The sequence below is a fragment of the Pelodiscus sinensis genome, chromosome 7 (assembly GCF_052426305.1).
Source record: "Pelodiscus sinensis isolate ZL-2025 chromosome 7, ASM5242630v1, whole genome shotgun sequence".
NCBI classification, from domain to species: Eukaryota; Metazoa; Chordata; order Testudines; family Trionychidae; genus Pelodiscus; species Pelodiscus sinensis.
The window spans coordinates 51,777,974-51,804,780 of NC_143058.1; positions in this window are offsets into that span (position 1 = coordinate 51,777,974).

Genomic DNA, 26,807 nt, shown 5'->3' on the forward strand with positions numbered 1-26,807 from the left:
TTGAAAACTGTTTTTGGGGAATAGTGCTTATTTCATGAAAATGTTGTTCACCTTGGCTGAAGTTCACCCATTGGCAGAGAACCTATCTAAAGTCCTTTGTGCTGATAAATTTTGGGAGGGCTGAGGAAAGGCAGGAACGCATTGGGTGGAATATGTATAGGTGAGCTCTGTGCTCTGGGGGAGGGGAGCATTGTAGCTGACTGGAGAAAGAGCTACTTAGAGTTGCATTTTTATGGGTCTAGTCACTGGGATTCCCCAATAAAAGTGTTTGTGAGGGACACTTATGTTTGTTCCAGCCAAGAGGCTAGAAAAGCACTCATGAGGGGTCGTGCTCTAATTTATGAAATCCAGGTAGTTCCTCATACTAAGGATATTTTTCTTTCGGTGTCTTTTACAGCTTTCTAAGCAATTTGCATTATTTGATGTTATTTACTTAGGGATAGCTGTCAGCCTATTCCTCCTTATACTCCCTGAAGACAATCACTGATGGTCTCAAATATCAAGAGGCCCAGTACTCCCTTCTGGCTTTCACCAAGCAGGCAGGACCCAGATCCCACTCAGAGATTGTCATCCGAAACTCCTCTAGTGACTCCCCTCAATAAGCATAAGCTAAAATACAAGCAGAGAAGCATTTGTCCAGTCAAACATCTGCATTGTCTCCATGCATGCTTATAACTGGGGGTTTTATCTGCAGTGTACTGTGAAATTCCTTCACAATTCATAAAGCCTCGTGGGGACTGCTTAGAATATTATGGCTGTTAACCACTTAGAGCAATTTCACAGGCCAAGCTATTGTAGATGCCATGATGAAAATGAAATGCTGCCATGCTGTCAAATACTACAAAATGCTACCAAATCATCTCTTGAATGATCTGTTGGGTTTATCTGAGAATAGGTGGAGGTGAATTTGCTCACTGTTTTGGGGCCATTTAAATATTAGGTCTTCACCTCCAACTCTACAGTAAGAAATCTTCAGTAAAACCAGTTCAGTCAACTGACTTTCTTTACTGTCACAACATTTGCATATGTTGGCTTAGCACAATTGCCAGACATGGCTTAAGAGAGGCTTAGCACTGAGCTTAAATGGGAATTTGCCTTAAGTTATGTTAATAAGAAATCACAGAGTGGAACTATACAACAACCCTCACTTAATTAAAGAACTAACATTATGCTCAGGGAAATTTGAAAAACAAAAAAGCTATTTTACTAAATTCTCATACAAGAATTCTTTTTCTGGGTCACAGATTTAACTTCTTAATAAATAATTAAAAATAATAGTAATGATTAGTGGTTATATTTTGGTGACAGAGATGATGTGAAGAGAATTTTTTTTTTCAAATCTGAGAGATGAGTGCAGTGGTAAAGTCCTGAGAAGTAGATGAAGTTATGGTACAGTTACTTGCAATAAAGATCAAAGCCCTATCTTGAAAATCTATCGTTTGCTGATTACAAGTCAGAAGTTTTAGCAGGTTTTTAGATGAGAAACTATACCTTTGCTATTATGGAGTTAATGGACAAGTTCTGAAAATTAACACCTCAAATGTTGTTGGTTGTGTTCAAGAGAAAAATTGCAAACAAACAATTTTTCATGTCTTTCCTTAGCTTTTAAATCTTTTTTCTCCAGGAATTAAATTATTGTGAAAAGTGCTCCAAATAACTGCTTTAGTACCTAGGCAAGATAAGCTTTTGTACAGATGTGCCTCAGCCCATGCAAAAGAAGATCCTCTCTAGGAATAAGAAGAATGCTTGATTTCCATGTTCATTCTCCTTAGCATCTCTGTTGAGGCTGCTAACAAAGCTGTTCCTTAGGCTCAGCCTTGGAGATGATATTGTGATTTGAGGCACATGGAGAAATCCTGACTCCATTGAAGTCGATAGGACTTTTGCCACTGACTTCAATGGACCAAAACATTTCAACTGTGTTTATCTGGAGCTAGGTCATTTGGTCAGTAGAATTGTTATTATATCCAGCTAGTCAAGAAATTAGAGATCTATTTACAATGTAATAAAATGGTAGATTGACATTGATATTAATCAGCTTAATATATAATACAAGGAAAATTGCCAGTCTGCAGAGGCACATAAATACAAGTGTGAAAAAGTGGTGAATATAGCCCCAAAGCCTGAAGAAACATTATTCTGTCTGCCATGCCCTTTTCTAAATACTCAGGGGCTGTGTCTACACTGCCATGAATTTCCGGAAATGCTTAAAACAGAATAGTTTTCGTTATAAGTATTTCCGGAAAAAGAGCGTCTACATTGGCAGGCTGCTTTTCTGGAAAAGCCCTTTTTCCGGAAAAGTATCTGTGGCCAATGTAGACGTGCTTTTCCGGAAAAGACTACTGGGCTGTCTACACTGGCCCTTATCTGGAACAGTGTTCCGGAATAAGGACTTATGCCCGAGCGGGAGCAGCGTAGCTTTTCCGGAATAGCGGCTGATTTTGTACAGTAGAGCGTCATTGCTTTTCCGGAAATTCAAGGGCCAGTGTAGACAGCTCGCAGCTTATTCTGGAAAAGCAGCTGATTTTCCGGAATAAGTGGCCCAGTGTAGACACAGCCAGGTAGTTTTATTTTTTATTTTGAAATTTCCCTCATGGGATAGCATCACAGATATGCATCTTTTTTCTTAAAGATGCAAAGAACCCCATAATGTTGTTCCATATATGCTAGTATATTACGAACAATGTCTAAAATAGCAGGCAACAATATTGAGCGGTCTCAATTTCAGTTCATTTTGGACTTGACAGTTCTTCTTAAAATAAAAGATTACAAGTTCAACATGTTTTATCTCTTCCTTCTTTTTTCTTTCAGTAGTATATTACTTTAGCGAATTGATATGATATTGGGCACTCCATTTATACTGCATGTTAGAATTATTTTTTAAAAATGAAATTCGTATATATCTTGCAGATGACATGAGGAAACAATTTATTTCAGGAGAAAGTAATTTTCTTTTGTGCTATTGGGAACTAGGTTGTTTTGACTGATTAATATAACATTGTTTTTTTTCTTCTGGGTTCACAGTTTGTTTAGAAAGAAAATTCCAGTAAAATCAGTTGTGATATCACTAATTACGTTTATGTGTAGCACATAATTTAGCATAATGGTAGACACTGTTTAGGAAAAGTATAACATTGAACTGGTATGGAAATTTGTCCCAAGTAAATCTCATGCTGCAACTGTACAATGACCTTCACTTAATTAGAAACTACGATACTCAAGTAAGTTGAAAGAAATCATTGTTCACCATGCTTTCATTCAATAATTGTGCACATTTCCCCTTCATCACAACATTGCTAAGATGTATGTGTTAAAAGAAACTTTCCATGTTCATTCCTTGTAATTTTGATTGGGCAACAAGCGGGAAGCATAGTTAGACATTTTGTGGCATAGAAAATGAAAATACAAGCGAAGTTGGGTATGATCTTCAAGGTTTCTCCCTTAGTATTAAATTTTGTCACCAATATATAATTGAGTAAGGAAAATGAGTAGCAAGGAAATGACAAATATTGTGGCATTTTAGCCACTCCCAGTACAGTATGGCTACATCTACACTGAACAGTTATTTTGGAATATGCTATTCCGGAATAGTTATTCCAAAATAACTTATTTCAAAATAGCACATCTAAACTGCAGGGAAGCCTCAATATTAGTCCGAGGGAAGCTTCCCTGATATAGATGTGCTATCTTGATTTAGAGATCCAGTAAGAATAACTTAGAATGGCCCTGGTGAGGGGCTATTTCGAAATAGAAGAAGTGGAGTGGCTACACATGCTTTCTTTTGAAATAGCTATTTCGTAATAGGTGTCATTCTTCATAGAATGAGGTTTACAGAAGTCAGAAGAAGTCGTCTGTTAGTTCTTAATTATTTCAGAATAAAGGAATTGCTGTGTAGATACTCGCATAATTATTTCAGAATAACTGCCATTATTCCAAAATAACTTTGCTGTGTAGACAAACCCTATGGCTACGTCTACACTGGCCCCTTTTCCGGAAGGGGCATGTTAATTTCAGCTATCGTAGTAGGGAAATCCGCGGGGGATTTAAATATCCCCCGCGGCATTTAAATAAAAATGTCCGCCGCTTTTTTCCGGCTTTTAGAAAAGCCGGAAAAGAGCGTCTACACTGGCCCCGATCCTCCGGAAAAAGCGCCCTTTTCCGGAGGCTCTTATTCCTACTACGATAGCTGAAATTAACATGCCCCTTCCGGAAAAGGGGCCAGTGTAGACGAGCCCTATAAGTGTATCTCTGCAGGAAGTTAGTGAAGCAGCCATAGGGAAATCTCTTCTCTGTACTTGGTCTTGTAGAAGTTCTACTGGACTTGTTATTGTCCAGAGATGGTTTATTCTAGTGCTTATGGATCCCAGTGGCAAAGAGGAATATTAAAAAATATTTCTGGAATGTTATACAGCCTGGAAAAACAGATGAAGAAACCCATTCCTTAGAAGTTACACAACGGGATGGTCTGTGGTTGACATGTTGAAAACTCCTTTTAGTAAAGGAAACATTGCACATTATATTTACTGAAGAATTATGACATAGCTAATTTACACAGACTATGACAACTTTTATCTAATACTGGCTAGCTGATTTTTATTTTTTGACTCAGAAATGACTATTTTGTAGCTTACGTTGAGTCCTGCTCTCCAGTGTATCAGTGTAATTTCTCCTGGATAATTTGCATGGTAAATAAAATCACTGGTGCATCTTCGATTCAGAACCTCCATTCCCAATGTTTTGCATAGATGGACTATTTATAGCACAAAGATCTTCCTTAGTTCTTCACTCTCCCCTTGTGTAAGACCCCATAGCATGGTACCTAAGATTTATTATCACTGGCTAATGAGGAACATTTTTGGAACAGACCCTGGTTAAAATACTGGTAGTACAATACTGGTTTGGAGATAGGGCAGTTAATGTTTATTGCTCCTTACATTTTTAGCCATATAAGACTGGTATCCCTTTCTATTGACTACCACTTTTACTGTTTTCTTTCCACATTCTATCCATTCTTTATTTTCTATAATAAATTCAGGAACAGCTAAGGGGCTCACAGGAAATTTAAAAATCGACACGTCCATTTATATTTCTTCATTGAAAGTATATTAAAAGATAACATCAGTTCTGCTTTGAAGGAGGCCTCTTTAGGTTCCAGTATAACTTCAACAAGCACGGTACATTAATAATGGTCATGCTTCTGCCAGTAGTACTGAGTGAAAGGTTCTTATGAGCTGCAAGAGCAAAAGAGGGAAATTTTTCTAGAGTAAAACATTTTTTTCCCTGGGCTTATCACATGTCATACAAGTTTTTTAAAATAAAACATTTTCTATTAAAAACTAACTGTTAATTAAAATCTGAAAACTCTATTTAGCTAACAGGAGATTGATCGATCAAGAGGTTAAATTCCCATTTCCGGAACTACTTCTTTACTTCAGCTTGAGCACAGAGGTGCTGGAAAACTTTTTATAGTGGGACTACTGAGAACCACTGAACCAAATTGTAAATTCTGTATAATGGAATCCACTTCAAGCCACAAAGAACATCCTTTGTACTTATCTTATGAAGTGCACCTTGGCCTAGCTTTCAGTTCTCCTTCAGGCAAAATTCAGATAATGGTAATGCAGCAGGAATTTAGTAGTGCAGCTTGAGGTACTTAATAGTTTGGGACTGCTACTTTCTGATTTGATAAAGGAGATGTAGTAGTTGTTCAGTTAATTTCAATGGAACTTTTTCATGTCACATTTATCTATCATAGTGTACAGCTATTGGTTGGCAGGATGGATGGTAGAGTTAGTTCAGTGTTTTGTTTCTGTTTTTCCCCCCCCCATCTCTTTTTCTCTTTGTTAGGGAGATGTGATTCAGCAGAATCAGATTCTTAGCTGGTATAAACCAGTGAAACTTCTGATTTGCAAAAGCCTAGGATCTAGAAAGTGGAAAACTAGACAACCATATTAAAAACAATAATGTAAAAATGCATTGCTTGAAAGAAGGCTTTGTGGAACCAGAGATGGTTTGGCTGAATTACTTTTTGAGATTTCAAAATGATGAGAAAACAACAACTAAGTGCTTTATTGAACAAACAAGCTCACACAGTTCTAGACCTCTCCAGGCAGATCCAATTAAGAGGACATGAACGGGGCATCTTCATAGTAGATGCTTGCACTGTAGCGACAACTGCAGCCTTCCATTTTAAAATACAGACAATGAGAAGGAAATACATTTTTTTGTTGGTTAATAGTACTATTCCTAAGAGGCCAGATGAAGAAATAACTAAAAGCTCACTTTTGATGCAAAAACTGTTTTCAATTAAGTGGACAGGAAAAATATTGAAAAAGAGGAACCCTATCTCAATTTTTTTCTGCTTTCATATTTGTCTCTCTTTAGATTTGACTGATCATTCAGGGCCTACTTCTTTCACCCTTACTTTAGTTCCACTTTCTCCCTGAGTATGGAAATATAGATATATCTACATCAAAGAAAATTACAGAGAAAAACCAAATAAATATCTGCAAATATCAAACAGCACAACATTACTATATATTTGCAATTAATTTCTCATGTCATTTCAAGAACTACAAAAAGTAACTGCTAAATGAATGCCACGGTCTGTTGGCCTGGAAGAGGAGTAGTCTCCCTGGAGTAAATAAACTATAGACTAGTGAATAAAGTCTATTGGGGTTGGCCTGTAATTACTAATTTGGGAATAAAATGAAGAAATCTGAAGGAGATCTTAAGTGAGGACTTGGCAAGAAAAATGACTTATATCCATCCCTTTCTGATTTCTGGTAAGATTTTAAGACTTGTAAGTAAAATATATAAAAATTTACAACCATTTTGAGGGACATTAAATTTCCAGAGAAATATATATAATATCTAGTGGTCCTGATTCTCCGTTCATTTACGTAAGTTTTGTACCAGTGTACCTCCAATTATTACTACAGAGTTACTTCTGGGTTGCACCTCTATATATGAGACCAGAATCAGGTCCAGTAAATAGAATGGAAATTGACTAAATCTAGTTAACTTTTCTTTTCCTGTCTTTTTCACTCTCTGAGTAACACTATAGTGTAGTTAGTTATCAAGATATTTTGATGACCTATAAAATCTTCTTCTCTAGGTCCTTTAGGTCATTTTCAGATGTCTTTCTTTTAAACTGTAAGCTGCCCAGTGGTCAGCCCGTGTGCACATTTTCTTTCTCCTTTTTTTACAGAAATATGTGGTAAACGGCTTAGGTCTTTCAATAATGGATCACAGAGGGGATGGCATATGAGAGCAGAGTTCCACACAGGCCAACTTTTAAATAGAAAGTTCTATTTAGTGGACCCAGAATGAGAACCGTCGCCACAGGGGGAAACATCCAATGCAATTCTAAAGATAATGATGAATTTGTGAAGGACATCCTCAAATATTCTTTAAACTTCTATGTAGTTGAAGTCCTTTCCTTTGCTTTCACTCTGATCTGATTTTTCTGTGACCAACTGCTGCAGTCTTCCTAATTGCTGCTTCATAGCTGATCTGCAGCAGAGGCAGTGGTCTGACATAGAAAACTAAAATGAACAGCACATTTTTTCAATTTTGGAGTTATGGAGAATGAAGGTCACAGGAAACAATGTCAATCATCAGATTTTATATATGCACCACATGGTCTCCCATGGTTGGGAAAGATGAATTCACACTGGAATAGGTGCAGAGAAGGGCTAAAAGGATGATCAGAGGAATGGAACACCTACCTTAGTTGAGAAGACTCAAAGAGTCTGGCTTGTTTAGCTTATTAAAATGAAGGGTGGGGGCTATATGTTGCTTTCTCGCAGGGTACGTCTACACAGCAGGGCAAAAGTCGAATTAAACTATACAACTTGAGCTACATCAATTGAATTATGTCAAAATAGCTTAATTCAGCTTTTGGCGCTGTCTACACAGCAGGGAGTTGAAGGAAGAACACTCTTTCTTCAACTTCCCTTACTTGTGAAATGAGGGTTACAGGAGTTGAAGTAAGAAATCCTCCAGCTCGCCATTATTTCAGAATAATGGCTTGCAGTGTAGACATGCAGTATGTTATTTCAGAATAACATCAGTCATTCTGAAATAATGCTGCCGTGCAGACATACCCAAAGACATAAGAGGGATTAACACCAGGGCAAGAGAGAAATCATTTTAAGTGAAGGGACAGTGTTGACATAAGAACAAATGGACATAAACTGACCATTAATGAGATTAAGCTTGAAGTTAGATGATGATTTATAACTGTCAGAGGAGAGACATATTGGAACAGCCTTCCAAGGAACTAGTGGGGACAAAAAATCCCTAACTTGGTTCAACATAGAACTAGATAAGGGTATGGAGAATATAGTATGATGGATATAGTCTGCTTATAATAGAATGGGGCCCATCTCCGACTGCTGCTACCAAATATCTCCAGTGGCTGGCGATTGGACATGAGAAGGTTGGGTTGTCAGCCTTCTACTTGTACAAAACCTAACACCCTTGCCCCTCTCATGCCCCTTCCCCACTCTCACTGAATAATTAATTTTCACTGGACTGGCTCAGAAGGTTGCGATGTGAGAGGAGGTGTAGAGCTCTGGGGTGGGGCCTGGATGAGTGGTCTGGGATGCACAAGGGGGCTGAGGGGCGACGGGTGGTGCCAAGGAGTTTGGAGTAGAGATGGGTGTTCTAGGCCAAGGATTGGGTGTGGGAGAAGGTATGGACTTTGGGCGGGAGATTCATGTTGGGGGGGAGGGGAAAGATGAGAAGTTCAGAGTGCAGGAGCAGGTTCCAGGTAGGGGTTTGAGGTGCAGGAGGGGACAGAGGGCTCTGGCTGGGGGTGTCAGTGCACCAGGGGTGAGAGATTTGGGCCTCCAGGCAGAGGCTGAGGGGTTTGGAATGTGAACAGGGGCACAGGGCTGGGGTAGGCATGTGGGTGGGTGTGAGGGCTCTGGCCTGGGGTGCAGACTCTGGGATGGCTGAGGGATTTGAGATGTAAGATGGTGCTCCGGGCTGGGACTGAAGGTTTTAGAGTATGGGAGGGGGATCAGGCCCGAGGCAAGAAATTGGGCCGGAAAGTCAGGAGTGCAGGTTCCAAGTGACACTTAACTCAAGCAGCTCCTGGAAGAAGTAGCATCTCCCTACTGCAGCTCTTATGCAGAAGGGCAGCTGGGCAGCTCTGTGTGTGCTGACCTGTCCAAGTGTCATTCCTGCAGCTCCCATTGGCTGTAGTTCCAGGGAAATGGGAGCTTCACGGGCAGTGCTTGAGATGCAAGCAGCATATGGAGCCCCTCTCCCTGCTGCTCCTATTCATAGGAGCAGAGGAGGAATATGTTGGCTGCTTCCTGGGATCTGTGCCTCAGTTATAAAAACCATTGCTAAATGGTTTTTCAGAATGATAATTCTCACGACCTTTGTGTGGAACACTGAATCATAGACTAGGGCCTGATCATCTAGTTTCACCCACTGCACATTGCAGGCCACACAACCTCACCTGCCCACTCCTATAATAGACTAATATCATCCCCCAGAGTTACTGAATCCCTCAAATCCTGGTTTAAAGGTTTCAATTTAGAGAGAACACCAATGAGTAACCTGTGCCCCAAATTCCTTCCCACCCCCAAATATGGTGATCAATTAGATCCTGGCCATGTAAGTAAGACCCACCAGCCAGACACTAGTGAAAGAATTATCTGTAGTAACTCAGGGTATGTCTACACTACAACGTTAATTAGAACTAACTTAGTTCGAATTAGTTAATTCGAACTAAGCTAATTCAAACTAACGGATCCAGACTAAAAAACTAGTTCGAATTAGCGTTTTGCTATTTTGAACTAGCATGCCCAGACAGAGTGGACCCTGAAGCGGGGTTAAGGATGGCCGGAAGCAGTGCCGGCAGGGCATCAGAGGAGGACTTAGAGCGTGGAGATGCTGTCTCAGGCTAGCCGAGGGCTGTGCTTAAAGGGTCTCGACCCCCACCCCAGATGGACAGTTCTCAGGGGTGCCCCGCTTGCAAAGCAGTCCTGGCTTGGAGTGCCCGGACTACCCACACTGGGCACATCACACCACTCGGCCATCAGACCGGCTGCACTTGCCACAGGCTGCCATCTGGGGAGAGGGGGTATTTGGGGGGCTGCAGGAGAGCTTCCACCCCCAGAAGCCTGCAGAGCCAGCCCAGTCTTCCCCATCGGGGGCTCGTACCCCATTCCTCCCTCTGCTCCTTCCACTTACCCTTCTCTAGCCCCTCTTCTTGATGTACAAAATAAAGATAACGTGTCTTCCAAAATGGAATCTGTCTTAATTGAACAAAACTGGGGGAGACTGGGAAAAGGAGGTGGGAGAGGAGAAGAGAGAGGGTGAGAGAGGGGAGGGCAACTACAATGATGAGGGGTTGGGAACAGGTCCCATATGAAGAGAGGCTAAAGAGACTGGGACTTTCAGCTTAGAAAAGAGGAGACGGAGGGGGGAAAGGATAGAGGTCTCTAAAAGCAGGATTGGGGTGGAGAGGGTGCATACAGAAAAGTTCTTCATTAGTTCCCATAAAGAAGGACTAGAGGACACCAAAGGAAATGAATGGGTAGCAGGCTTCAAACTAGTAACAGAAAGTTGTTCTTCACAAAGAGTCAACCTGTGGAACTCCTTGCTGCAGGAGGCTGTGAAGGCTAGAACTAGAACAGAGTTTAAAGGGAAGTGAGATCAAGTCATGGAGGCTGGGTCCATGGAGTGGTATTAGCCAGGGGGTAGGAGTGGTGTCCCTGCCCAAGGTTTGTGGAAGGCTGGAGAGGGATGGCACGAGACAAATGGCTTGGTCACTGTCTTTGGTCCATCCCCTCCAGGGTCCCTAGGGTTGGCAGCTGTCGGCTAGATGGACCTTTGGTCTGACCCAGGACAGCCATTGTAAGCTCAGGGCTCAGGGTCAGGGGTCTCAGTGGACCCCCTTGATTCTCTTGCACACCTGCTCCTGGGTGGCTAGGCTGGCAGCTCTCCTGCCCTAGCCGGCCACTTTCCTGTGCCTAATGCAGAGATCATGGATGAGGTCCACGATGTCTGCACTAGCCCAGGTGGGTGCCCACCTCTTGTGGTCCCGGGCAAGCTCCCGGGAGCCGCCAGTCTGGTCCTGGGAAGAGGGGGAGGGCTAGAGGGCATCGGGTGGGTGGCTAGATCCATGCCAGGTGCAGGGTCTGCTGGTTGGGTGCTGGCAGGCTTGCACCTGGCATGGGCACCGTAGCCAGCCCGTGCCCCTTTAAGAGGTCAGGGGCCGGGAGGGGGGCAGACGAGTTTCCCTGGTGTTGGCCAGAGTGGCCACCAGGGAAACCTGGGGAGGGCTAGCCTCCCACTAGTTCAAATTAAGGGGCTACACACCCCTTAATTCGAACTAGTAAGTTCGAACTAGGCTTAATCCTCGTGGAATGAGGTTTACCTAGTTCGAACTAAGCGTTCCGTTAGTTTGAATTAAGTTCGAACTAGCGGAGCGCTAGTGTAGCGCCTATCAAAGTTAGTTCGAACTAACGTCTGTTAGTTCGAACTAACTCTGTAGTGTAGACATACCCTCAGAGCCTGCCCCTCCCAGCAGGTGTCCAGTTTTCAAGTGGAGCACCTGGCAAAAAGGGATCTGGGTGACTCCAGTCAGCCCTACTGACTAGGCTGTTGACTGTCTAGGTGGCAGTGTAGACTTGGTAGGCCATAGTAGGCCTGGTAGGCTCCATGGTAGCTTCTGTGACACGTGGGGCTCCTGCTGGCCCTCTTGCTGGACCCCTCAGCTCCAGGTACTGTCTCCCCCCAGCCCTCACAGTACCACATGGGGCTACCCTCACCTCTGCTGGCCAGCTCTCACCCCATTCTGGCCTGTGGCGTGGTGAGCCTGACAGAGCTGGAGCTGTAACCAGCTAACTGGTTACCCTTTCACATCCCTACCTCAAATGAGGTTTTCTAGCAACTTGATCATTCTTTTTGCTCTTGTCTGAATCTCTTCAGGTTCAATCATATTTATTTTGAGGGAGTGGAACCATACTGCACATAGTATGCCAGATGAGGCCACAATATTGATTTATATAAAAAGCTTACAATATTTCCCATCTCATTCCTTATGCCGCCAGTCATGGAGTTCACTCAGTGCTAGGGCGCCACCTCACTGTTGTATCTGGGGAATAAGGTCTTGTCTGATAACTCCTTTTATTTGCTTTGGCCTATGGCCATTTTCTCTGCAACTCAGAGTGCTTCCTCATGACTCAGTCATATGGCTAGGTCATGAAACCAGCTCCACTTTTGAGATGTGAAAGTCTCTTCAGACCAGCTGATCTGCTAGTACTTCCAACAATCCTGTGTTATTTTCCAATGGCTAGCAGGGAAATCTGGGCCCACCCACTGCTCTGAGTTGCAGCCCAGAGATCCTATACTCATCAGCCAAGCTCTATGATCTCTGTCTTCTGCCTTGCTGCTCTTTCCTTGGTCTGCTTCTTACTCTGCTTTCCACAGGCTTTCTTCTCCACCATCTTGGTTAAACCCTTCCTTCGTGGCTTCTTCCTCAGACTCTAGCCCTTCTCTTCTTGTCCCCATTTCTCTCTAAAGTCTGGAGGTTAACTACCAGCTTTCACACTGCAGCACCTTTCTGTTGCTAACTTTCTGGCTTTATAGCTTAGCCAGCTTCCTCACTACCTAGGCTTTATCCGCCACTAGTCATTATCTGTCAAGCCAGATTCTCCACCAGGGGTATGTCTAGGCTACATGGCTCTGTCGACAGAACCATGTAAACTAGCTTACCCGACATAGTCAATGAAGCGGGGACTTAACGTTTCACGAGGCATAAGGGATTGGTCGACAAAGGCTTCCTTTGTTGACTGATCCATGTTTAGACTCCCGCGCTGTGCCGGATCAGCTGATTGTCGGCATAGCACGGCGGCCTTTTTATTTTAATGAAGCGGGGATTATTTAAATCCCCGCTTCATTGACTATGTTGGGTATGCTAGTTTACATGGCTTTGTTGACAGAGCCATGTAGTCTAGACACACCCTAAGTGTGGCCTTTAAAGTTCTGGTCTACACCTCTTCAGGGTTGGTGTTCTGTGAACACCCCAACACATAACCTATTATTCCATTCACTTTTTCGATTGCAGCTGCACACTGAGAAGAGGTCTTCACTGAGTTGTCTGTGATGCTTACGACCCTTTTTTGAGTTGTTACAATTAATTCAGAGTCCCGTAAGATGTACATAATCCTGTAAGTTGTAAGAAATAGCCTAGAAAAACTGGAGAAGCTGGTCATAAGAATTGGCTTGTCCAGATCATAATTGGATCTTTTTAGCACACTTGCTCTTCCTGTTTGCATGCATAACTGCATTTTGTTCCCAAACAACTGATTAAGCAGATGTTAGAAAACACTGACATAGAAAATAATGTAAGTATGAAACATTTCAGACCTAATTGTAACTGGGATATTTGCAAACATTTAGTAAAATTGGAGGAGATTAATCATATAGAAGAAAAATCACCTCCCCACAAAACACACAGAAGCGTGAATAGCTAATTATCTCTGTAGATTCCTTATTAAAAATGAAACTGACTCACCTTGCAAAGGAGAATATTGACTGTAGCGGAATCACAGAAGACCGAAAATAGAGAACATTTCTAAAAGATTAATTCCTAGCAGAAAGGTTATTATCTTTTAAGAATGGTCTTTATACTTACTGCAAGGCTAAGAGAAAGTGTGCTGTAGAAAATGATACCTGATAGCAAGAACTGCACTCCTACACAGAAAACTGACAGTATTTGCAGCTGATAAAAAATATAACTTTCCATAAAATCCGCTTCCTATCCATAGTAAGCTTTGTGTATTGACATTTTTAGCGCAAACAGAAGCGCTCATTTACTGAAAATATATTGCAGGTCCAAATGAGATGTCTCTCACATGGCAGTAAAATAATAGAAAATCCAGTATCTTCATTTTATACATATACCTGAAGACTTACCCAGCATTCCCTGGGCCCAGCCCGGAGATGGGTGTGTGTGCAGGCAGTCCTGGGAGGTGGGCTGTGGCTCCTGTATGGGGGTGGCAGGGCTGCACTGCCCAGCTCCAGCAGGGCTTTCCTCCCATCCCTGGTCTGGTGCTGGAGCTGAGAGCAGGGGAGGGCAGGGTAGAAGTGTGGGCAGGGGGTGGCACTACCGACTGCCTGCCTCATGGGCCCTTTGCACCACTACTGTTGACAGAATGTGGGCTGTAGCAAAAGCATGAATCAGGCTGATACTGACACCACTAAGCTATATTCTCCTGCTAAACCTCAAATTGTCACTGCTTTTCTGTATAACTTCTCTTTCCCTTGTAAATTTTGCTTCTCTCTCTGCAAAAGCATTGCTTCTCTCAGACATTACCCTTCTCTTTTTCCATCTATAAAAAGGGGAATAAGAACAACCCAGGAAACTACAGACCGGTCAGTTTAACGTCTGTCCCAGGGAAGATAATGGAGCAGGTAATTAAGGAAATCCTATGCAAACACTTGGAAGGAAATAAAGTGATAGGGAATAGCCAGCATGGGTTTGTGAAGAACAAGTCATGCCAAACTAATCTGATAGCTTTCTTTGATAGGATAACGAGCCTTGTGGATAAGGGAGAAGCGGTGGATGTCATATACCTAGACTCTAGTAAGGCATTTGATACGGTCTCGCATGATATTCTTATTGATAAACTAGGCAAATATAACTTAGATAGGGCCACGATAAGGTGGGTGCATAATTGGCTGGATAACCGTAGTCAGAGAGTTGTTGTTAACGGTTCAAAATCCTGCTGGAAAGGGATAACGAGTGGAGTTCCGCAAAGGTATGTTTTGGGACCCGTACTGTTCAATATCTTCATCAATGATGTAAATATTGGGATAGAGAGTACGCTTATTAAGTTTGCAGATGATACCAAACTGGGTGGGGTTGCAACTTCTTTGGAGGATAGGGACATAATTCAAAATGACCTTAGCAAGTTAGAGAAATGGTCAGAGGTAAACAGGATGAAGTTTACTAAAGAAAAATGCAAAGTGCTCCACTTAGGAAGGAACAATCAGTTCCATACATACAAGATGGGAAGCGACTGTCTAGGAAGGAGCATGGCGGAAAGGGATCTAGGGGTCATAGTGGACCACAAGTTGAATATGAGTCAACAGTGTGATGCTGTTGCAAAAAAAGCAAATATGATTCTAGGTTGTATCAACAGGTGTGTTGTAAGCAAAACTCGTGAAGTCATTCTGCCGCTCTACTCTGCACTAGTTAGGCCTCAGCTGGAGTACTGTGTCCAGTTCTGGGCGCCACATTTCAAGAAAGATGTGGAGAAATTGGAAAGGGCACAGAGAAGAGCGACAAGAATGAGTAAAGATCTAGAGAACATGACCTATGAAGCCAGGCTTCATGAACTGGGCTTGTTTAGTTTGGAAAAAAGAAGATTAAGGAGGGCCATGATAGCGGTTTTCAAATATCTAAAAGGGTGTCACAAGGAGGAAGGCGAAAATTTGTTCCTCTTGGTTTCTGAGGACAGGACAAGGAGTAATGGGCTTAAAGTGCAGCAAGGGAGGTTTAGATTGGACATTAGGAAAAAATTCCTAACTGTCAGGGTGGGCAAATATTGGAATAAATTGCCAAGGGAGGTGGTAGAATCTCTCTCTCTGGAGATATTTAAGAACAGGTTAGATAGACAGCTGTCAGGGATGGTGTAAACGGAGCTTGGTCCTGCCTTGAGAGTGGGGGGCTGGACTCGATGACTTCTCGAGGTCCCTTCCAGTCCTATGATTCTATGATTCTATGATTCTATCTCATGTCTTTTCTTTTGAGAGAGTCTCCCACATCCCTGTGGGTGTTGGGGAAGGCAGTAGGGCTAGAATAAAGGGAAGAATACTTGTTTTCCCCTGCTCAGTGCTCCTCTAAGCAGCATATTGGTCACACGTACATGGTGCGTTACATTTTCAAAACATTGCACAAACATTCATTAATTGAGCCTCAGAGTTAATTGAGTGTCTATAGTTATATTTGAGTTATAGATAGTCATAATTGAGTCTATAGTTATATTTGTTAGGACAATTTGGGGCCAGAATATGTGTAGCCTTTATTCTGGTTTCCATTAGTGGGGGGAGGAGGGAAAAAAGTTTTATCTCCCCATACATGAGTGGAGTGTATAGTTACAAGGTACTTAAAGACTATACTCAGCCTTGTAAGCAAATTAGGAAATTCTTAAAGTGCTTGTGACGGGGTGGGCAGGCCCCGCATTGAAGGACGGGGCTAGCTCAGGTCCAGCTGGCAGAGAAAGCCCTGCCCCTCCAGCCCTGCTGGGCATGGTCCCAGCAGAGCCTGGGTATAAAAGCAGAGGGAGCCCTGCAGCCAGGGAGGCCGCAGGATGAGGGAGTAGCCTAGGCTGGGACGGTGTTTCTGCAGCAGCTGAGACCGGAGTCACTGCCCGTGCCTGACCAGGAGGCAGAGCCAGCAGCCGCCAACCCCAGGGAGGCAGGAGCCTCCGCAACCATGATGGCAGCCCTGGCAGGTACTGACTCGGAGGCGAATGGGCCCCAGGGGAGCCAGGGCGCAGTAGGAAGCAGCCCAGGGCAGAGGACTTATCATGTGGCTTGGTGCGTATGGGCCGGACTCCCCGCTGAGCAGGCAGGGACATAGTCCCTGCCTAAAGGGTCCTGGGCTGGGACCTGGTGGAGACGGAGGGCCCAGGTCCCCCTCCCACCCATTTTTCTTTCCTGGCTATTCACCCCTGGGCCAGGAGAGGCTTCTCTGAGTGGCTAGGCCTCCAAAGCTGTATTTCCCCCAATAGAGAGGAATGGATTTTATATTGCCATTATTAATGCCGTGTATGCCCGGATCTAAGGACCCGAGCGGGCAACGAGACCTTAAGGGGGGGGGGGCGCACCCCCTGCCAGGGGCGTACCCTGTGACGGTGCTCTTCACCATTAGCTCCTGTGACTAATATCATTCAATTAATACTGATTGTCAGAAATACTCTGTAATACATAGTTCATGGCTTGTTGCCAAGTAACAGATATTGACCATAGTAATGTGAACACCAGCCCTATTGTATTGAATAAATCCTTACGTGTTAATCACAAGGTGGTGCATTTCATTGTGTTCAGTTACCATTTGCATGGTTGGGCTAGGTTGTTCTTGCTTACCATTGGCTAATGACAAAAATAATGAAATAACATGTATCTTCTACACTAGGTAAATCAACATGCACTATGAGGTTACCAGTAACCTTGAAAGCACTGCAGATAGAGACAACCCAATTGTTTTTTATTACAGGCACCAGAGGGGTACTCCGTTAGTGCCACTTAATCTTGGCTATGATTACAGAGTCCTGCTAGTGCTGAAGTTGTGTCTCTAACTTTGGCCACATCACAAAAGGTACTGGATGAGCTTTGCAAAATTTAGTATTTGCTCCTTCTTCAAGCATAACTTTTGCTCTGATATTTTTAGAGCATCCTGAAAGACAAACTGCAGCCTTGTCCTAAAGTTCAAGTCTTTTGGGCTGGAATTCATAATTTGCCTTGAAGCCTACAGATGTTCTATGCTTTGCCAGTCCAGATGACTCTCTTGTAGCCATTTTCTGCCAAATAAAGCAGGCCCCCTTTGCTTCACAACACAGAGATTTAACATATGCTGTTTACAGTTACTTCACCTTCATCGTAATAACCATCAGGGGAGTGAGGATTTACCTTGTGTGTTCTTTTGTAAGCACTGAGGCTTTCTGCAAATTCTCCTCATTTACCTAGTCTTTGCTAATCCTACTGCAAAATGAAAAAAGAACACTCTGTATCAAGCTTTATTTTAAGTCGTACTGCTACCATCATTTTGCATATGACATTTGTTTTGTAACAAGCAAAAGACACAATAAAGGGCAAAGGAAATTAGCAGGCCCTTAACTTTGATGAGGGCTTCCTCAACATTTCTTCAAAGGAGGAGGGAAAGAGGGAAAGGAGAAATAGGGCCTTAGTCCTATTCATCTCTCCACTTTGGGTATGCCTACATTGCAATTACAGAGGCTACATAGACAGACTGGAGCTAGCTTTGATCTAGCTAACTCAAATAACAGCAGCTATGCTGCAGCAACATGGGCTAGCTGCTAGATCCTCAAGTACATAACCAGGATATTGGTCAGGGCTTCCAGCCCACGCAGACACCAATTGGGGTACGTCTACACAGCACCATTATTTCAAAATAGCTAGCATTATTTTGAAATAACGTAGTCTGCATCTACACAGCAGGCAGTTATTTTGAAATAATGTCAAAATACTGTCAAGCTGGAGGACTTCTTACTCCAACTCCTGTAACCCTCATTGTACGAGGAGCAAGGGAAGTCGGAGGAAGAGTGCTCTATTTTGAAATAAGTGCTGTGCAGATGCTCCCAATTTCAAAATAAGCTATGCAGTTGATGTAGCTCAATTTGCATAGGTTATTTCGAGTTAAGCCCTGATGTGTAGACACACCCTAATTGTCCAGTTGTGCCCTCTGTGCACATGCCCAACTTGGCAAGAGAAACCCTGATGTGTGTCTCATGAGGGTATGTCTATACTAGGAAAATATTTCAAAATAACTCCTGAAATAACTATTTTGAAATAGCATATCCACACTACAGGGAAGTTTGAAATTAGCCCGAGACAGGCTCCCTTAATGTGGACATGCTACCACAGCTTAGCGTCCCACGACACCCTGGGAAGTGATTACTTTGAATGACTCTGGTGAGTAGTTATTTTGGAATAGCAGCAGTGAAGCATCCACACTAGTGCTATTTTGAAATAATATTTTGAAATAATATTATTTCACATGGAAAGCTGGAGATGTTATTTTGAAATAATGGGATTGGTAGTGTGGACGCTCTGCTTGTTTCAAAATTAGAGTTATTTCAAAATAGCTCCCTAGTGTAGACCAGGAGTCAGGATGCTCTGGTGGGCTCCTTGAGCATCCTCTTAGTAGTTAGAGCCAACTGGCAAGAGGTGAGCCATGACTACCACTGGGGGACGTAATAGAGATGCCTCTGCTTGAGCTCACAGTCCAAGCCCTGGCCTTAGCACCTGAGGACAGGATGGAGCTGGAATCCATGGAGGGTCTGGTGGGTTAGTTCTGCAAATCCTGCAGGACAGGAGTGGAGCCGCCCTTGCGGAGGGTGAACACAGGTCCAGGCAAGCTCACTTTGCAGCACCTGGTCCCAACCATGCAGAGGCGGAGTTGGTGTGAGTGCAGGGCTAAGTGGGTTTGCTCTCAACTTGTGGGCTCAGCTTTGTGGGCCAGGAGCTGAGCTGTCACTGCACAGGTGAGTGTGGGACCAGACAAGGTCGTTTTGCAATTCTTGTGCGGCAGGAGCCATTACGGCCCATGGTGAACTCAACCCTCTGGACTTCCCTTCCTCCTGGAATGGAATAGAGCCAGTCCCAGAGTATGTCTACACCACAGCATTATTTCAAAATATCTTATTTTGAAATAGTTAATTTGAAATAACATGTCTACACACAGAATGCATTTTGAAATAGCGTTTGGTTAATTCGAAATAGCGCATCCACACTGAGTGGACATTGAATCGCATTTAAGGCTGGCTGGAACCAGGTCCGGCAGGGCATCAGCTCAGGAGTTACTTCATGTGGCTGCTGCCTGACACTATCTGAGGCCTGTGCTTAAAGGGACTCCCCCTGGTCAGCCAGTTCTCAACTTTCTCTGCTTGCTTGCCTACCTCAACGAGGGACAGCAAAGCATTTTGTCTCTGTGTGCTCTGTTTGCACTCACTCAGGACACCATAGCACTGCAACATGGAGCCAGAGCTGCCCCTGGGCACTCTGGTGCTTCTTGTGAATGCGGTGCTGTGAGCCTGGCAGCACTTTCTGCAGGCTGCCATCCAGGAGGTCCATCGGGGGGCCGTCAGTATCCAAGAGGCCCTGCGGGAAAGCTTCCACCCTGAGGAGCACTAAGAGCCTCCCTGGTCTGCCCCACTGGGGGCTTGTGCCTCATTCCTCCCTCACATCCTTCCATTTACCCCTCCCTGACCCCCTTCATCAAAATACATGTATTTTATTTGACATCAGGAACACAAACTCTCTTTAACAAAACTGGGGGGGGGGAAGGGGAATGAAACTCTGGTGAGACTGGGGAAAGGAGGCAGGAGAGGGGAGAAGGGAGGGTGGGAGAGGGAAACCTGGGAGTAGGGAGCTGGAAGTGTAAAGCAAGGGGAAGAAGAGGGAGGGAAAGCTCAGCACTCAGGGTCTCGCCAGAACAACTTGATTTTTATGCCAACCTGCTCCTGGGTTCTTATGCGGCCTTTGGTGGCCAGGCTGGCAGCCATACAGCTGTAGATAGCTGCGTTCCTCTATCTCGTGCAGAGATCATGAACATTGGGGGCATCACCCCCAAACATGAATAAGATCCATGATCTCCACCCTGGACCAGGAAGGCGCCCACCTTCTCTGGGCCCTGGCAGGCTACTGGGAGCTGGCAGACTGCTCCTGGGGAGCGGTGGAGGGCAGGCTGCCAGTGGCTTGCTGGCTCATGTTTTGGGGCCACTGGGTTGAGGCAGTGACTGCTGGCTCTGGGCTGGCAGGCTTGGAGCTGGCACAAGCACTGTGGCCCAAGTCAACCCCTTTAAGGGCTCCGGGGCTGGGGGAGGGAGAGGATTGTTCTTGGCTGAGGCTGGAGTGGCCACCAGGGCACCCTGGGAAGGCTGGATGTCCCCTATTTCGAAATAAATATTTACACAGTGTAACCGTCTCTGGGCAGATTTGAACTTGGGATTTCTGGAGCTGAGTATAGAAGCCTCTACTCTCTGAGCTAAAAGCCAGCTGATTCTCAGCCCATACTGTAGAGGTCTCTTGTTTTTAACAGTTGCTGTGGTCTAGGTACCAGTTACATTGCTCAGTAACCACACTAGGGCTGGGTCTAGACTGGCCAGTTTTTCCGGAAAATCAGCAGCTTTTCTGGAAAAACTTGCCTGGAAAAACTGTCTACACTGTCCGCTTGAATTTCTGCAAAAACACTGATTTCTTACTGTAAGAAATCGGTGCTTTTTGTGGAAATACTATGCTGCTCCCGTTTGGGCAAAAGTCTTTTTCTGAAAGACTTTTGGGCCAGTGTAGACAGCAGAGATTTCTCTTCCGCAAAAAAGCCCCAATCGCGAAAATGGCGATCGGGGCTTTTTTGCGGAAAAGCGCATCTAAATTGGCCACAGACACTTTTCCGCAAAAAGTGCTTTTGCGGAAAAGCGTCCTGCCAATCTAGACGCTCTTTTCCGAAAATGCTTTTAACGGAAAACTTTTCTGTTAAAAGCATTTCCGGAAAATCATGCCAGTGTAGACGTAACCTAGGTGTGTGGGTTACAACAGCACTTATTTCGAAATAGTTATTTTGAATTTGGCGTTATTCCTCATGGAATGAGGTTTACCAAATTTGAAATAAGCCCTCTGCTATTTTGAAATAATGGTTTGGCTGTGTAGATGCTAGTAAAGTTATTTCAAAATAATTTTGCTGTGTAGACATACCCCCAGTCTGCCCAAACAAGATTCTTACACTTCACCCTAAATCAGGGGGTCTCAAAGTCAATTTCCTTCAGGCCAGTGCCAGTCCTCAAATCCTCCTAGTGGGCCAGTAGGCACCCTCCTCTGGCAGGGCTTTGGTGGGCAGAGGTGGGGGTCTCTGCATGTTCTGCCCTCATGCCCTGCCTGCCGACCCGTGTGCTTCCTCCTTGTGCCTCTAGCCCTGCCTGCCAACCCTGGGTGACTTACCCCTCCCTAGGGAACCCTGGTGCCATCTCTGGTAGTGCAGTGGGGCTGGAGAAACTTCTAGCTGCCAGCTCTGTGCCACTGCCAGCACGTACCTGTGGCCTGAGGTGTGTGTGTATGCAGAGCTGTCCCTTGGGCCCGGCCACGCTCACTGCATCAGCAGGAGCTGCAGGAAAGTGGAGCTGGGCAGCAACCTGCTCCGCTTCACTCATCTCCCAAGCCAGCCCTTGAAGCAATGAAATGGAGCTACAGGGCTGGCCTGGGAGATGGCTGAGGAGAAGATCAGATGCTGCTGCTCGCTCCACTTCCCTGCAGCTCCCATGAGTGCATGAGGGATTGACCCCAAGTTCCTGGTAGTTCCCAATGTTGTGTTCTTTGGGGGAGGGGAATTGAGGGAAGGAGTGTGATGGGCGGCATGGGCCAGGAAGAGGCAGAGCAGGGGCTGGAATTGGGAGAAGGGTATGGACACCCCTGCCTTTCAGGACCACAGGGACTCATATGCCAGCAGCTGTACATGGGACAGGTCGTTCTGCTGCATATGTCATGCGAACTATGAGTTGTAGACCCCTGTTCTAAATAGACAGGTAAAAGCAACTTTGTGTACTTGTTATGCCTTGGAACATAGTGAATAATAGAGACTCAGAGTAAACCTCAAACTACAATTAAGGAAAAATATTTTGAATGGGAAAGTTTGAAAAGTTTATTAATTTAGGAAAAATGAATAAAATACTATTTCTGTAGCTTTACACCCATTAACAGTTCAGCTTAAGCATATTTCTCCATATTTATAGTGCAGCTTTTTATTGTATGTTATGTAGTCATTTGTTGCATGGAACTACTATTGCTATTAATGAAAATCCCACACGTGGAATAAGAGCTGAATATGCAATAGCTGTGTTGTGGATAAGAGATTCCCTGGTGTGTATCACAGAGGAAAGTTTGTCCCCAATCTGTAGATTTGCACTTAGGTCCTGATACTGCAGAGTGCAGTATGCAGTGCTCCTGTAGGTACCAAATAGCTAAAGAATATGCCCTTAATCTTTCTGTGCTCCTATTCCCTTGTTACCCACTAGCAAATAAGTATAGGTTTCCAATGTCGGATTTAGAATTTGGAACATCTCTGAATTGCATTTTCTGAAAAAAAGATTTTTTCCGATGAAGTGTCTTTCAGATTTCTTTGCAATCTGAAATAAAGCACAGCCTCAAATCTGAAATATCTGGTTGTTCAATGTGAGGGACTAATCACTGTTATCTGCTTCGGTGGGAGAGAGGAATGGAAATTACATCAGTGTGGCACAGTTAATGACTGCTTCATATTAGCTTTGCTAAGATACTCATAACATCCACCCAAGTTTCAAAAGACTACAAAATCGTGCAATTCACAGGTTTACATTTTGTATTTTATCTATTCCTGAGAGGTCTGCCAGTTATATTAAAGAGATATTATATTATGCACTGGAAAATAGAAAGCTATCATCTCAAAGTAGACCATAATATTGCACCTTATTAAAAAATACAAGTGCATTTTGTGCTAGCAACCATGACTTACGATAATGACTGTTATCAATATGCAATTACTTCCCTTACCGTGGAACATATTGACATTCATTTATTTAAAGATAATGTAACACATTTGTATTCATTGAGGTAATCTGTGGATATGATTAAATGTGAATGCTCATCTTATACTGAACAGGAAAATGAAAATATTGCAATCAGACCTTCAGCGTTGCTAAAAATAGGTCATATTAAATTGTGAAAATCACATTATAGTTTATTTCAACAACGTAGTAAACAATCATAAAGAAACTAAAAGCCTGCCTTGGGTGATTACTAATTGGAACATTCAGTCTTTTTATCCACATGGCAGGGGGACTTGCCAACCCATGGATGGGACAGTTATTCAATATATCTGTAACATTTATCTAAAGGAAGGACGTAATATGTACCAAAATCATGTTAAGGAAGTTAATTCAAATATTCATTTAAATCTGTATGTACATCTCTGTGCCTGAAGATTCAAGATGAGGCACTAGTAAAAATAATTGTGCATCTACAGCTGCTTTGAAGTCTTATTTTATCACACGCCTACTTTGCCATAATTTCTGTGGAGAACCTGTAGTGTTTAATCTGCCAACCCCAAATGCAGCACAAGTATTATATTAGAAGGTGCAGCTACTTAGATGTAACTGTGGTTCCCTGAAATGAGATGTCATGACAGATCACCACTCAGGGGTCTAGTCTCCTGAAAGCACTCAAACGGAGAGCTCGCCAAACTTAGTTCCAAAAAATAATTTCTTACTGTATATCTGAAAATAGCAAGTATTTCTTTTTTGATGTGATATGGGCAAGCCAGTTGTTAGGTCTGAACAGTCTTTGTTTTCCATATATTTTCTTATAAATAACTTATCTGAGAAATTTCAAATGAAATTAATTTGAAAGAAAGATCTAGTGCACAGATTCAGTTCTGAGATTAGTCCTTATTTTGGGAAGTTATCCGCAGGCAAATTAGTCATGTGCCTGTGGAGACTATAAAAGGGACCAAACAACTTCTAGGTGACTAAAATTCCATTATACAGCTGGTCCCCGAGTTGCGAACGGTTGACTTATGACCGTTCGCAGTTATGACCGAAGTTGTTGTAAATGGCGGACCCCGAGTTACGAACGCGATCTGCGCTTACGAACAGCACGGTCACGTGTAACTCAGTGGGGTCCAACTTATGAAAGAACTGAGTTACAACCAATTTCTTGGTCCATAACTGGTTCGTAAGTCGGAGACAGGCTGTAATCTTTTCCCTTGTAGAGATTACTTAATGAATGCAAATGTATTGCTAGGGTGGATTATCAGAGCAATTTTTTTAAAAAAGTGATACTTTGTGCAAGGTTTAACATTGTCTTCTTACTTCCTGAAGGAAACCCATGTTGGTTGGCATGAATGATTTTACCCTCTGTGATGTTCTGAGCTGCCAGTCCTGAGCAGTGAGTGGTTGTCACCATCTGTCCTGTAACCTTTGGTACCTCAATGCTTTGTTGTTGTAACTACAAACCTGGACTAATTGCATAGAGTCTGATAGCATGGAAGTCACACTCTTAGGCTATATCTACATTGCATCCCTCTTGTGCAAAAGCTTATGCAAACGAAGCACAGATTAGCATATTGCTGCGCGTCATTCACATAATTAATTAGGGTCTGTTTTTGCTCAAGAGGCTTTTGTGCAGGAGCTCTTCCTCATATTTTCAGGAAGAATGGCTCTTGTACAAAAACTGCCCCTAATTAACTATGCAAATAAAGCACGGTAATATGCTAATCTGTGCTTCATTTGCATAGGCTTTTGCGCAAGAGGGATGCAATGTAGATTTAGCCTGAATGTCTTGTGTATGTGCTAGATAGACCCGGTTCAGCAGCTCTGACCCAAGCAGTCTGTCAAGAGCCCCACTCTGCCTCCCATTGGCTTTGGTAACAGTCTTCACATTGATTTCAACAGCCTCTCACTCCCAAATTTCCCCAGAACGCTGGATTAGTTCAAAGAAATATTAAGATTCTTTGCTCCTATAAGGAGACAAAACCCCACCAAAGCTTATTAAGTTAAGTGGTGCACCCTACCCTTTAAACAGCACTGAATGGCTTTATAGTAAAAATGGAATACACTAACAAAATATGTGTATGATTAAGTGAACTCAAGTATAAAGAACGAAGATAGAAAGTAAAACAAAACAAAATATGCTGCTAAACCATAATCTTAGCAAGATGCAGGAATTGTGGAGTACAGTTTTTCTTATCAGTCATTCTTCTTCCTAGCCAAGGCTGACTTTCCCTTAGTCAGGACTTTCCACAGAAGTAACTGCTAGCTTCCCTTGTCCTCTCGGGTGAAAATGCTTTACCTAAGCAGGTTTCTCATCTATATACAGTTCCAGAGATTTCAACCAGCTCTGCCTTTGGTTTAGGACCCATCTTTCTCAGCTTGCAAGTGCTTTGGTCCCTTGTGGCTGTATAGTGTTAGATGCCAAAGATGGCATATGTCCTTGCTTATGTTTTCCTAAATTCAGTGACCTTGTTTTAAGAAGCTGGATAACCTCAGGCTCTTCTTCCTTTCCTCTAGGCTTTTCCATCCCTTGTATGTAAATGAATCTCCTATTGTTTTGATTCTGCCAGCCTAATTTACATAGAAGTCAAGTAAGTAGCTGACCCCACTCCTGGCTGGATGGGAACTATTCCTTCCTTTTAGCCACACACTTTAAAAGACATCAATGAGTATTCATAATTTCTCCTAAATTATTAATACATATATTTATCTGTGATCTTAATCACCAATGTGATTAATACAATAATATGCTATACAATTGGTTGATTCAGTTGCTTATTGCTTGAGATTCAGCTCTGTTTTTAGAGACCAATAAATCTTTGAAACAGATTTTTCTGAAAAGTAAAACACAGGTCTAGCCTCTTGCTGTCTATGGTCTATAGACTTCTGGGATCTTTGGCTTTCATTTATTAATTCACCACAGTTCTTGGCTTCTAATTTACATTCATTGTTTTCAATTTCTCCTTTTTCCACTAGTTTTATATTTAATTTTTATATGAATTTTTGCATCCTGTCTAAACCAATTTTTTTTCAATCTCTGTGGAGTTCTTTCTGAATTTTGGGATTGTGGATTTTTGGGCATCTAGTAAAATGTTTTTCAACTGCTACCAATTATATACTACTTTCTCTTTAAATTGTTTTTGTGTTCCATAAATTAGATAATATTTCTCACATCAAATCACATTTTTTTTAAAATATTGAGGTATAATATGGGTATAATATAAACGCAATTTTAATTTTGCAAAGAAGAGTAGGTAAAAGGATTCAATAATACAATGTCAGGTTCAGAGTAGTATGTTATTGTTATTGTTCAATTGTATTTAAATACAGTTGTAATTTATGCATGAAAGAAACAAATAAAACTGTTAAGCTAGAAATTTAGGAAAGTAGACCCAAAACATAAGAAGTCCAGTCCCCCACCCTCACGGCAGGACCGAGCACTGTCTAGCTCATCCCTGACAGGTGTCTGTCTAACCTGCTCTTAAGTATATCCAGTGAATGGAGATTCCATAACCT